This window comes from Hemicordylus capensis, chromosome 8 (assembly GCF_027244095.1).
Source record: "Hemicordylus capensis ecotype Gifberg chromosome 8, rHemCap1.1.pri, whole genome shotgun sequence".
Classification (NCBI taxonomy): domain Eukaryota; kingdom Metazoa; phylum Chordata; class Lepidosauria; order Squamata; family Cordylidae; genus Hemicordylus; species Hemicordylus capensis.
In genome coordinates this window covers 25,432,113-25,444,244 of record NC_069664.1, presented here as the reverse complement: position 1 = coordinate 25,444,244, position 12,132 = coordinate 25,432,113, and the positions used below count along the sequence as shown (strand labels likewise).

The 12,132-nt window shown below is 44.8% G+C and overlaps 1 protein-coding gene and 1 long non-coding RNA gene across 2 annotated transcripts in view; one reads left to right on the top strand and one right to left on the bottom strand.

Annotated features, from left to right (window-relative positions):
* Window positions 1–1,189: 1,189 nt before the first annotated feature.
* Window positions 1,190–12,092, bottom strand: LOC128333667 (uncharacterized). Its single transcript, XR_008311013.1, has 2 exons — window positions 12,015–12,092; window positions 1,190–1,507 (listed from the first exon to the last, which is right to left on the bottom strand). It is a non-coding gene; the product is annotated as an uncharacterized LOC128333667 (long non-coding RNA).
* Window positions 9,351–12,132, top strand: part of LOC128333663 (opioid-binding protein/cell adhesion molecule-like) — a 718,254-nt gene continuing 715,472 nt past the window's right edge. The window contains exon 1 of the mRNA XM_053269409.1: window positions 9,351–9,598. The gene's annotated coding sequence lies outside the window, so the exon portion shown is untranslated. The remainder of the gene's footprint in view (window positions 9,599–12,132) is intronic.

The window sequence follows — 12,132 nt, the reverse complement described above, 5'->3', positions numbered from 1 at the left end:
TGCCTCAAATTGCAATCTGAAGTTAATTCAGGAGTCGCTCCTCCAGCAGCTGAAGAATCTCAAAGGAAGCCCAAGGATGTTGTAATAGAAGTAGTGAAATATTGCAAGGTCGTTCTGTGCATCTCAAGCTTACTAGTGGATTTCATCTGAAGCAAAACATTTATTAAACTGAGGAAGCCAAAATAGCTTCAGTAAAATGAACAGGACTCCAGAGAGGTGCCCATTATTCTTATACCTGAACATAAGAGAAGTCATTGAGGCTATTCACATGATTGAAGAATAACGAGCTAGCCTTCGCTAGCCCGATTTTCTTCAATCGTGAGAACCACCGGGCTTGGCTGCAAGCCCGGTGGTTCTTGAGCGGCTAACCCGCTCAAGTAGCCCGCCCCTTAGCCCGCGTTTGTGGAGCAAGTGCTCCGCAAACCCGGGATATCGGATTGTAAGTAGCCTCGGCACGGCTCTGCACAGAGCCTACTCACGAGGAGACCCCCGGAGGGGAGGCGAAAAGCCGCCTCCCGGCTCTGGGGGTCTCACCAGCATGCTGAAGCTTGCATGGGCCGATCAGCCCCCGCTCCCCCAAGCCCCTGCCGGCTCCATCACGGAGCCGGCAATCGTGTGGGTGGCCGATCTGGCCGCCCAGGGCTCCCTGCCCGATCGTCTGTGGGGAGAGCGGGCTTAGCCTGCTCTCCCCGCAGTTTTGGCAAAAGTGGGTCTCACGGATCGTGAGACCCACCTCAGTATGTATTGGACCAAGAGTTCCTCTGATCCAGCACAATCCCCTATACTGGCAAGACAGGTGCTTCTAGGTTAGGGGTGCACAACTTCGGCCTTCCAGCAACAACTGCCTTCATCTTTTACTGTTGACCACTGGGTCTGCAGATGTTAGGAGCTGTAGTCCTGCAACAGCTGCAGGGCCAAAGTTGTGCCCCCCACCCCATTCTGGGGATTCTCAACGTTGAGTGGTTCTCCAGATGTTATTGGACTTCAACTCCCATAATCCCCAGCCCCAATGGCCTTTGGTTGGGGATTATGGAGTTGAAGTCCAATAATATCTGGGGACACAACATTGAGAATCCCTGTTATGTATCTAGACAGAACAAACAACAAGGATTTTGTAGTGGGTAAAAGAACCAACAGAAATGAGAAAAACAACCCACCCCCCACATATAATATTCTATGGATCCTAATCTGTTGTAAACATAGAAACCACAATTTTATTTTCACTATGTAAGTTGCAAATGTGTAAAATCACAATGGAAAAACATGAATCAAATAAAATTCCATAAAATAATAATACTGCAATTCCTACAACATGTACGTAAACAAGTGCACTGCAGTTGTTTATATTGGAGCTAGCCAAAAGTCTATGCTCTTCTTATTGGAATTCCTCTGGAGAGTAAGCAATCAAAGTAGTTCCTTTATGCCAGCCATACGTGTTTCGATCCTCCTGATCTTCCTCAGTGGCTTTTGGAGCAACCCTTGTATAGCTTCTTCCTCCACCACAGCACTATAGAGATATCATATCATGAAGCTGCTGCACAATATATTCATTCTTACTGAGCATCTTGAATTATACATGCATACTTATAAAGATTGGACATCTTTACTTACATGGCATTCTCCAAGTAAAAAGACAGTCCACCATCAGGGAATGAAGGCAACCACATACCCCTGTTTCTTCTTCTTTGTCTATGGATGGATTATGGCACAGCCAGGCCAAAAACAGGCCTTATGGCCACCCCCACCTACTGGTCTTCAACTAATCTCCTGCAGTTATAGGCACTTATAGATACTGGTGGCATCCAGAAATCTCCACCATGCTTTCATTACTAAGCCTCAAAGCTTTCTGTTCTGAATGGAAACCTCCAGAGTTGAAGCCCCAATATCCAAACCCTGTAGTTCATCACGTCTCCTGTTCCAGACTAAAAACCAGGCAATGCCAAAGGGCATGACTTCTTATTTCCCTCACAGCATAAACTTCACACAGGTCAGAATCAAGTCCATGCATTGCAAATAGATTGCTTCACAACATACAATGCCCTGCCAAAATGCAGAACAGAGCAACCTGTTTCATTCCCCCGTTTTCCTCCAGCAACTTGTATTCAAAGACTCCCTGCTTCTGAACACGGGGTAGGAGGAGGGTTTCCATTTGGCTGTCATGGCTAACTGTTGTTGGAAGACCTATGTTCTCCATGCAGGTTTATAGTTCCCCTTTTAAGTCGTCTAGTGGTCACTGCCATCTTATGGCAGAAAATTCCATGTGTAAGACTGCCATATGGGGGAGGGAGTACAGGTCTCCTCTCTCTTTAATAAATGCCCAGAAGAGGGTGTTTCAGTAGGTGCAGATTTTCTTCCCTCTGCATGCAAAAGGCACCTGTTGAAAATTCCTGGCCTGTGCATCTTCCCTTTAACAACTTCTTCTTCTTCTTCTTCTTCTTCTTCTTCTTCTTCTTCTTCTTCTTATTATTATTATTATTATTATTATTATTAATTCAATTTCTATACCACCCTTCCAAAAATGGGTCAGGGCGGTTTACAAAGAGAAATAACAAACAAATAAGATGGCTCCCTGTCCCCAAAGGGCTCTAAAAAGAAACATAAGACACACACCAGCAACAGTCACTGGAAGTACTGTGCTGGGGGTGGATAGGGCAAGTTACTCTTCCCCTGCTAAATAAAGAGAATCACCATGGTAAAAGGTGCCTCTTTGCCCAGTTAGCAGGGTTCTAACTGCTAACATATGACATCCATATCCATATATTAATTATGCATGGTGTCTTTTTTAATAACAATAACAACAACAACAACAATAATAATAGAAAATGAAGATGTAAAAATATTATGGGACTTCCAACTACAAACAGACAAACATCTACCACACAATATACCAGATATAACTGTAGCCGAGAAGAAAGAAAAACAAGTGAAAATAATCGACATAGCAATACCAGGGGATAGCAGAATAGAAGAAAAAGAAATAGAAAAAATCACCAAATACAAAGATCTACAAATTGAAATTGAAAGGCTGTTGCAGAAAAAGACCAAAATAATCCCAGTGGTAATTGGCGCCCTGGGTGCAGTTCCAAAAGACCTTGAAGAGCACCTCAACACCATAGGGGCCACAGAAATCACCATCAGCCAATTACAAAAAGCAGCTTTACTGGGAACAGCCTATATTCTGCGACGATATCTATAACAACAGCAACAACACTGACAATAAAATTCTGGCATCCCAGGTCCTTGGGAAGGATTCGATGTCTGTATAAAACAAACCAGTCAATAACACCTGTCTGTGTAAAATAATAATATAATAATTAAACCTGAGTTCTAGTGTTGAGTGAGGGAGAAGATCTTCTCTCTGTCCACTTTCTCCTTTGGAGATCTCATGTGGAGGATTGTGTCTAGTTTTGGGCACCACAGTTTAAGAATGATGCATATAAAGGCTGTAGACAAATTGAAATGGGCTCAGAGAAAGGTGACATAAATGGTCAAGAGTCTGGGAAACAAACCCTAGGAGGAAAGTCTAAACTGGAACTGGATGTGTTCAGACTGGAGAAGAGACAATTGCAACTTGATAGCACTCTTCAAATAGTTGGGGAGCTGTAATGCAGAAGAAGCAAAGACATATTATCTTTTGTCCCAGAGGGAAGGACTTAATTTAATTGGCTTAACTGACAGGAGAGTAGATTTCAGTTGAACATTAGGTTAAAAAAAATTAAATAGTAAGAATGGTTTGACAAGGGATTCACTTACCTATATGGGAGTGGTGGTCTCTCCTTTGCTGGAGGTCTTCAAGCAAAGGCTGGACATCCTCTTTATGTATTTAAAATATTTATATTTATATAAAATAAATATTTATTTTTTGCCCTTCACTGCTGCTCAGAGCGGCTTATAATAAAACCATAAAACAAAGGATCAACAATAAAACACAATAAAAACACAAAAGAACATAATAAAACACACTAAGACACTTCTAGTCTCTTCTCCTATATGGATGTGAAACCTGGATTATCAACAAAGAAGCACATAAAAAACAGGAAGCCTCGGAGACATGGTGTCTCAGAAGAATACTCAAGATTAAATGGACCATCAGAACAACAAATGAAGAAGTACTCCAGAAAGCAAAAACACATAAACAAATAATACAATCAAGAGATGCAAACTGGAGTATTGTGGGCATATCCTCAGAGGAGTAAATTATCAATTACCACCACTAAAAATTATCAGATACCACCACTAATGCTAGAAGGAAAGCTTGCAGGAAGAAGATCAAGAGGAAGGAGAAAGAAGGGATGGATGGATGACCTCAAAGAATGACTAGAAATGGACACTGAAGATATTATCTATGATTCTAGGGACTGTGATCTATGGCTTTTGCTGGCCTTCAACCTCCCAATCAGAGAAGGCACATGAAGAGAGAGAGAAGACACATGAAAAGGCAGGAAGATAAAATAGCTAATAGATAAAGAGAAAAATAAGATAAAACAGCAATCAGGACTAAAAATGATTAAAACCAGAGACCCATTTACAGGCACTTTAAAAAAGCTTCTTTAACAAAGGAGAGTTTTAAAGCTCTTATTAAAATGAATCAAAGATTGAGATTGATGAAGGCCCTCTGGGAGGATTTCCAGTGAGGGTGGGTGGGGGTGGATTAGATAGCCTTAAAGGAATTCTCAGTGAGTCTGTGATTTTCCATATCATTCATAATTGTATGTCTCTATTGTGTTATCTTAGTCATATTTCCCCCTAGTCTAAGAACAACCAGAAATTATTTAGTCTTTTTTGTAGGGAAAATGCTCTAAACTCTGATCATTTTGGATCATTTTGAATCTTCCAGTCTTATTAGCCTTTTCTTCTTCTCTTCAGCTAACATTTCAAGCTTTGTTACACAAAAGGTCCTCATGCAAAAACCCATCTCCCCAACAAAGCTGGCCTCTTAGCCAGTGGTTATAGGCTGCAACATCTGGTGTAACTGAATCTCAGGGCGGGGGGGGGGGAGGGTCTGACTGACAGCTGGGCCACTGATGTGCCAATTTACCACTGTGTTCTATTTATTCTTTTGGTAGCCATGAGTTCAGAGAACATTTTTTTAATATGTTTTTCTTTGGTTTGTATGAAATGCAAATCAATAGATGTTGTATTCACATTCTAACAAGATGTCAAGGAGAAAAGGGTAGCCTTTCATTCAGGCACATAGAGGGAACAGCACAGATGGAAAGGAAAGTGGGATCAGAGAGAGAGATAGCAAATGTATCCAAGGTATGAAGGAGCCCAGCTGGGTGAGTGGCTACTTAGGGGGCACTGAACACTGCCCATTGTACACAGTCCTTCTCCAAATGCAAAGGGTGTCTGTCCCTGCACCAGGGATAAGGCATGCTGCAGATGACAATAATGATATGATTCACCAGCTCAGCTGGGCAAAGACTGAAAGATGACACAAAGCACAGTAGCTGTACGTTAAAGGATCCTCTTTCCTATCTTCCTTCTGCCAACTGTTCTCTCTACAGAAATCTCCATGGGAGGAGAGCTGGTCTTGTGGTAACAAGCATGAATTGTCCCCTTTGCTAAGCAGCATCATTTCATGAGAGCCAGTGTGGTGTAGTGGTTAGAGTTGAGTGCTGGACAAGGCTGAGGAGACCCAAGTTCAAATCCCCACCATGGTGGCCCTGGGCCAGTCATGTCTCTCTCCGACTAACCTACCTCACAGCGTTGCTGTGAAAAGAAACATAACCAGGCATCCTTCTCTTGGCTCCATGGAGGAAGTGCAGTAGAGAAATGCAAAATGAATAAATAAACTTCCACCCTCCAGCGGTTGTTGGACTGCAGCTCCCATCATCCTTGTTGACCACTGTGGCAGGAGATGATGGTTATTGTAGTCTGACAACAGCTGACAGGCCAAAGTTGTGCAGCACTGTTTTAGAGTTTTCTCGAGCCTACAGTTTTGAGCAAACTATCAAAACTGCTGGAACCCAAAGGAACTTTCTGGATGCCAGTAAATTCACAGATGGAACTGGCAGAAGTCTGGTACAAAATATATAGTTCTGGATGGAAAATGTAGGTCCCTCAAACCGTCTTTGAAGGGGAGCTTGGTGGTTTCACCATCTCTGCTTCTTTGTAGCTTTGTGGATGCATTTCTGTGCCTTCAGAAGAAAATCTGGCAGAAAAATGTATTTCTTTCACTGAAGGCTGTATATTATTTCCCTAAGAGACTAAATTCTCTGGTAAATATGCACCAAGGCAGCATTTAAACACACACACACACACACACACACACACACACACACACACACACAGGGGGAGAGGAAAAAGAAGGGAAAAAACTCTCATGGTAAAATGCACTCAGCAGACCGTAATGCCTCCACTTGGAGCTGGCTCTGCCTATCAATTTAAATATGCATTTTAGATGCTTTTCCTTCTATACAAAAACAAATATCCCCTGCCATCATTGTCCTGAGAAGCTCCATCAGTGAAATACATATTATTATGTATCCCCACAGGAAGCCTCATTGTGCTTTCTAAAAACACATGAAAGGGTTCTTTTGTGGCCATCACTTTAGCATTGAGAGGTTACCTACATGAATAACTTCATCTCAATGGGCAAAGAAATCCTAAATACTTAGAAACAAAAACCCCAAGATGCTGAAGGAAAATATCCCAAGAGTGCCTAACCATATGCTTTTGAGAGGTTTGCAGCAGGGCATGAAGGCAACAGCCTTGCTTCATGCTTTTTCCCCAGCAGTATCCCCCCCCAAAAAAATAGGTATACTCTCTTGAAACAGAGCCTCTGTTTAACTATCATGACAGTTAAATATGATAGTATCATGATAGTTGGAAATCTCATCCATGAATTTCTCTCTCTCTCTCTTTTTAATGCATTCAAGCCATCACCCATCACTATATCATGAGGCAGTGAGTTCCATGAGTTAATTTGCATACATGTGTTAAGTGGTCACTATATTGCCATTCTGTGTTATGCAAGGGTTTTCTTTAAGGGTGTTTTTTTTAAAGGGTTTTCTTTCATCTTTCCTGATCTATTGCCAATCAACTTAATCTGGTAATCCTAAACTCAGTGCTGTAAGAGGGGTGAGAGGAAAACAACCTTCCATGATGTACATCTCTGTATATATCTATGATGAACATCTCACTTTTGCATATAGGGTATCTGTATGATGTTCCCCCTACCAGTCAAATATTATAATGTTGTGTGTGTGTGTGTGTGTGTGTGTGTGTGTGTGTGTGTGTGAAATATATTATAATGTGGGGGTTGGGGGGTTGAGGCGTGAGTTTAAGGGAGCAGGACCCCAAAGGCAGGGTGGATAAGGGACGGAAAACATAGCCAGTGGTGGACTGAGATACAGGAACCTTAAGGAGACAGAAAGCTGAGGGGGAAAGGCAGGGAATTAATGCAGGGGGGGAGATTCCTCCCAAAGCTTTTTACTTAAGCTCCCCCCGCCATTTTACTTAGCACTTCCCAAACCTAATAACCCATCTCTCCTCCCAAAAGGTATATTTCTTCCCACCCCCACCCCACCCCACCCCATCCCACCCAATCCCTCTGTCAGCATGGAGGGGTGGGTCTATCAACCTGTATCAGCCATAAGAGCTAAGTGAAACCTCGGAAATAGCGAAGTGAAACCTCCATATTTAGGGGCAGTATATATTTTTGGATATCAGATTCCTGTGAAATGCAGGGGAGATGGCTATTTCCATCATGCGCCACTTGTGGTCTTCCTGGCAGCAATTGGCTGGTTGCTTTTGGGAAAAGGGTGCTGGATAGGGCCGCATCCCTAGGATGTGGGAGCCCTTTGCAAGAGATCTGCAGGGACCCGCCTGCCTGTCTACAGGCTGCTGTGGAGTCCGCAGCTGCCCCATCTCCTTCTCCTGGGGAGAAACGGGGCTGGCCGCTTGATCACCGCCTGCTGATCTCAGACACGGCAGGTGTGGGTGCTGGCCGCTGGGAGATGGTTTTTGATTTCCTCCAAATAATACAGGGCAGGAGTTCTCAAACTCGGGTCTCCGGTTGCTGTAGGACTACAACTCTTATCATTCCTTTGGCCACTGTAGTTGTGCATGATGGGAGTTGTAGTCCACATATAATACTGTGGTGTGCTATCATCCCCATTGTGGCTGGAGATAATGGGAGTTGTAGTCCAAGTATGATACGATAGTGTGCTATCATCCCTGTTCTGGCTGGGCATGATGGAAGTTGAAGGAGAGGAGAGCTGGTCTTGTGGTAGCAAGCATGACTTGTCCCCTTAACTAAGCAGCGTCTGCCTTGGTTGCATATGAATGGGAGACTAGAAGTGTGAGCACTGCAAGATATTCCCCTCAGGGGATGAAGCTGCTCTGGGAAGAGCAGAAGGTTTCAAGTTCCCTCCCTGGCTTCTCCAAGATAGGGCTGAGAGAGACTCCTGCCTGCAACCTTGGATAAGCCGCTGCCAGTCTGTGAAGACAATACTGAGCTAGATAGACAATGGTCTGACTCAGTATATGGCAGCTTCCTATGTTCCTAGTACAAGCATGCTATTGTGGCATGCCATCCTGACCATTGTGGCTGAGGAAGATGGGAGTTGTAGTCCAAGTATGATACTGTGGCGTGCAATCCTTCCCTTTGTGGCTGAAGGTGATGGGAGCTGCAGTCGGATATTGAAGAAAGGTGGCACTAGGGGCACACCCTTCGTGGCTGTTGGTTAGAGTTGCCACTTTTCTCTGTCATGGCTCCTGTGCTGTGAAAAGCTTCATGACTGGCAGCCATGTCACATGTAATGCGTTTCTTCCTCTAGCATGGCACCTCTGAGCTGGGGGAAACACCAGCTGTTCCATGTTTTTTAGGTCTTAAAGGCATAGATATCTTGCTGGGGTGGGTGGGAAAGGTTGTTAGATTTGTCTTTTTAAAAGCCAAATTCTGGGTTAAGGCCCCAATTTCACGAGTATATCCCTCTGTGAGTGATGGACAGGCAACCAAAGTTATCACTTTTCCTGCCTGGCCTGACGCTTGTGCTTATAACAACAGCTTGACTCCAGGAAATGAAGCCTGCAAAGGAGCTCCTTGTAACAGCAGTGGTGGGGAGAGAGAATTGGAGGTTTCATTTCTCCCTCAGCTGCTCTAAAGGACATAGGGGCAGGGCTGCCCCCTAAGTGGCAGCTTTGCCAGCAAGGGTGCTTTGGGAGCTGAAGAACCCTGAGGCAAGGAACCTCAGCTTCACCCTGAGGGGGGCTGCTCTGCCTTGAAGAGGCCCCTGGGAGGGAAGGTTGCACCAGCTGCAGCCTTTCTCATCACTGCAAAGCCTGCATGGGAAAAGCCACACCTGGGGCAAGTCTGGCTTTTGCATAGAGGCTCTGTCAGGGCAGGCAGAGAGTGACTGAAGCCCAAGAGGCAGTGAGGCGAATTCTGCTTGGACTTTCTGGACAAATGCAATGTAGGAGGAAGATAGGGAGAGAAACCCTGGACCTCAGGCTGAGGGGCATAAGAAACTGGCGTGGGGCAAGAGGCTGAGGCCTAGCTTTGCACCTCGGACCCTTGGCATCTTCTTGATGTGCTCAAGCTATGCCCTCTGATATGCAAAGATGTCCCAACGGCTGAGGGATACCCACCAAGGTGAGGATGAACCCTGAGTTTGGCTAGTCCCCCCCCACACACACACACCTCCCTTGATAAAGCTCCTGTCCACAGATAAGCCACACAATGGTGGTCCCTGGGGTCTTCCTCATTATCATTCCTCAACTTTTTCAGAAGGCTCTGTGCTTTCTCCTTTCCTTGTAGCAAAGGTGTCTTAGTTCCTAACATTACCATTGTCATTGTTCTGGTGTTGTTATTTACATTTTATATCCCGCTCTTCCTCCAAGGAGCCCAGAGCGGTGTACTACATACTTAAGTTTCTCCTCACAACAACCTTGTGAAGTAGGTTAGGCCAAGAGAGAAGTGACTGGCCCAGAGTCGCCCAGCAAATCTCACGAGATACTTTAGATCATTTGTTGCATTTTTGCACCATCCAAACAAGTGGTCTCCAGTTCACAGTCATCAAAACTTAAAGAAAGCTCAGAGCAGTCGAGTGGGGGGGGGGGATACATTAAAACAACTGCCAGAGGTCTGATTCAAAAGATGCACCTTAAGGCATTTCTTAGATGCATATTCTTCTCTAGCTGCCCTTTTCACTACTATTCCCAGCTCTGTGGTATCCTTTTTGAGACTAGAGGTCCTTCTGTAGCATGTATCCCTAGGTGGGTTGCCCTAAGCAGGAATGTCTGGATTCCTGTCGAAGGTTTCATTTAGGTGAAATTTGCTAGAATTCTAGCAAACCATTATCCACATATTGGGTATGCACATGCCTTGTCTTTCTGTAGTTGCATATGACTGGAAGCCACTGGCTTATACAATTATAGTTTTTGAAACTCTCTTGTAAAATGTGCTGTTTTAAAAATAATAAAAGATGCTAGTTGTCTCCCTGTCCTGGGCAACCGGGCCAGGGACAGTTTACTGGCTGAAGAATCTTCCGGCCACCCTTCCTGTAAGGGAATGGGGCAGCACCAGGTACCTCTGTGATGATGAACAGGTCTGTCAGGTGACTTCTCATTTTCTGAGAAGAGAGATCCCTGCCAGGGCATAACCTCATGCTTTCAACCTAGCACAAGGAAAGGTAGAGAAAGGAAAAAGCTGAAATTGGAGCACCTGGTCTCCATTTGAGTCTCTCTCTTCTTCAGAATTGGATGGGATGACCAACTGGTCATCCAGCTCTAGGGACTAAATTGCCTTTCCGTTAACTTAGTCCAAAGGTTGCAGAAATTCCTGGCAGGGATGGTGGAATTATGTGGTTATAATTGGGGGGAGGGAGCGAGGGCCAGTCACTTATTTCCCACCAGCGGGAAGCTGCTCTTATGGTAATAAGATGTGAGTTGTCCGCTTTGCTAAGCATGGTCTGCCCTGGTTTGCATTTGAATGGGAGACTACATGTGTGAGCACTGTAAGATATTTCCTTTAGCAGCAATAGCAATAGCAATAGCACTTACATTTATATACCGCTCTATAGCCGGAGCTCTCTAAGCGGTTTTCAATGATTTTAGCATATTGCCCCCAACATTCTGGGTACTCATTTTACCGACCTCGGAAGGATGGAAGGCTGAGTCAACCTTGAGCCCCTGGTCAGGATCGAACTTGTAACCTTCTGGTTACAGGGCGGCAGTTTTACCACTGCGCCACCAGGGTTAGGGCAGGGTTTCTTAACCTTGGATCCCCAGATGTTGTTGGACTACAACTCCCATCATTCCCAGACATGGCCTTTGTGGCTGAGGATGATGGGAGTTGTAGTCCAACAACATCTGGGGGCCCATGGTTAAGAAACCCTGCTTTAGGGGATGGGGTTGCTCTGGGAAGAGCACTGCCTGTTTGCATGCAGAAGATTCCAAGTTCCCTTCCTGGCATCTCCAAAATAGGGGTGAGAAAGACTCCTGCCTGCAACCTTGGAGAAGCCGCTGCCAGTCTGTGTAGACAATACTGAGCTAGATTAACCAATGGTCTGACTCGGTAGAAGGCAGCTTCCTATGTTTCCCAGTCCAGACTACAACGTGCCACATGCAAATAAGTATTTGCAGAGGAAACCACTCCAGATAGCTCAAGCAAGTGTTACCCTCTAGGGGCCTGCAAATCTGATTCAGTTGCTATGGAATGCGAGTTTTTAGTCCAGTCGGTGAAAAGCAAGGCTCCACCCCGCTCTGATGCAAAAATAGATTTAATCCCAGCTGTGTGTTAAAACTTGGGTCTTGCAACCTATGCTAAGCCCTGGTCTGGGTACCCTTCATAGTTCTGATGATGCTTGTGACTAATTGGCTTAACTCAAGTGGGAGCAATGAGCAGGGAAAAATATCTGTGATGGTATAACACTGGCTGCATTCACATGTAACACAGAACTGGAGGTAAAGGGGCCTCCATTTTCCATTTCCAAATGTCTGAATGCCGGCAACTGCAGTTAAGAAAGAAAATAGACCTGTGGTTTTCCTCCCTGGACAGTGATCTGTACCTTAGGTTTGTAGTAAGGTCTGCCGCCTGGACCCCTGGTTCTGTTAAATCCGAATTCTGGCACTGCAGTCTGGTTGCTTTGCAACCAGAGTTAAGGGAGGAAGCTCTTCCCTTGCTCC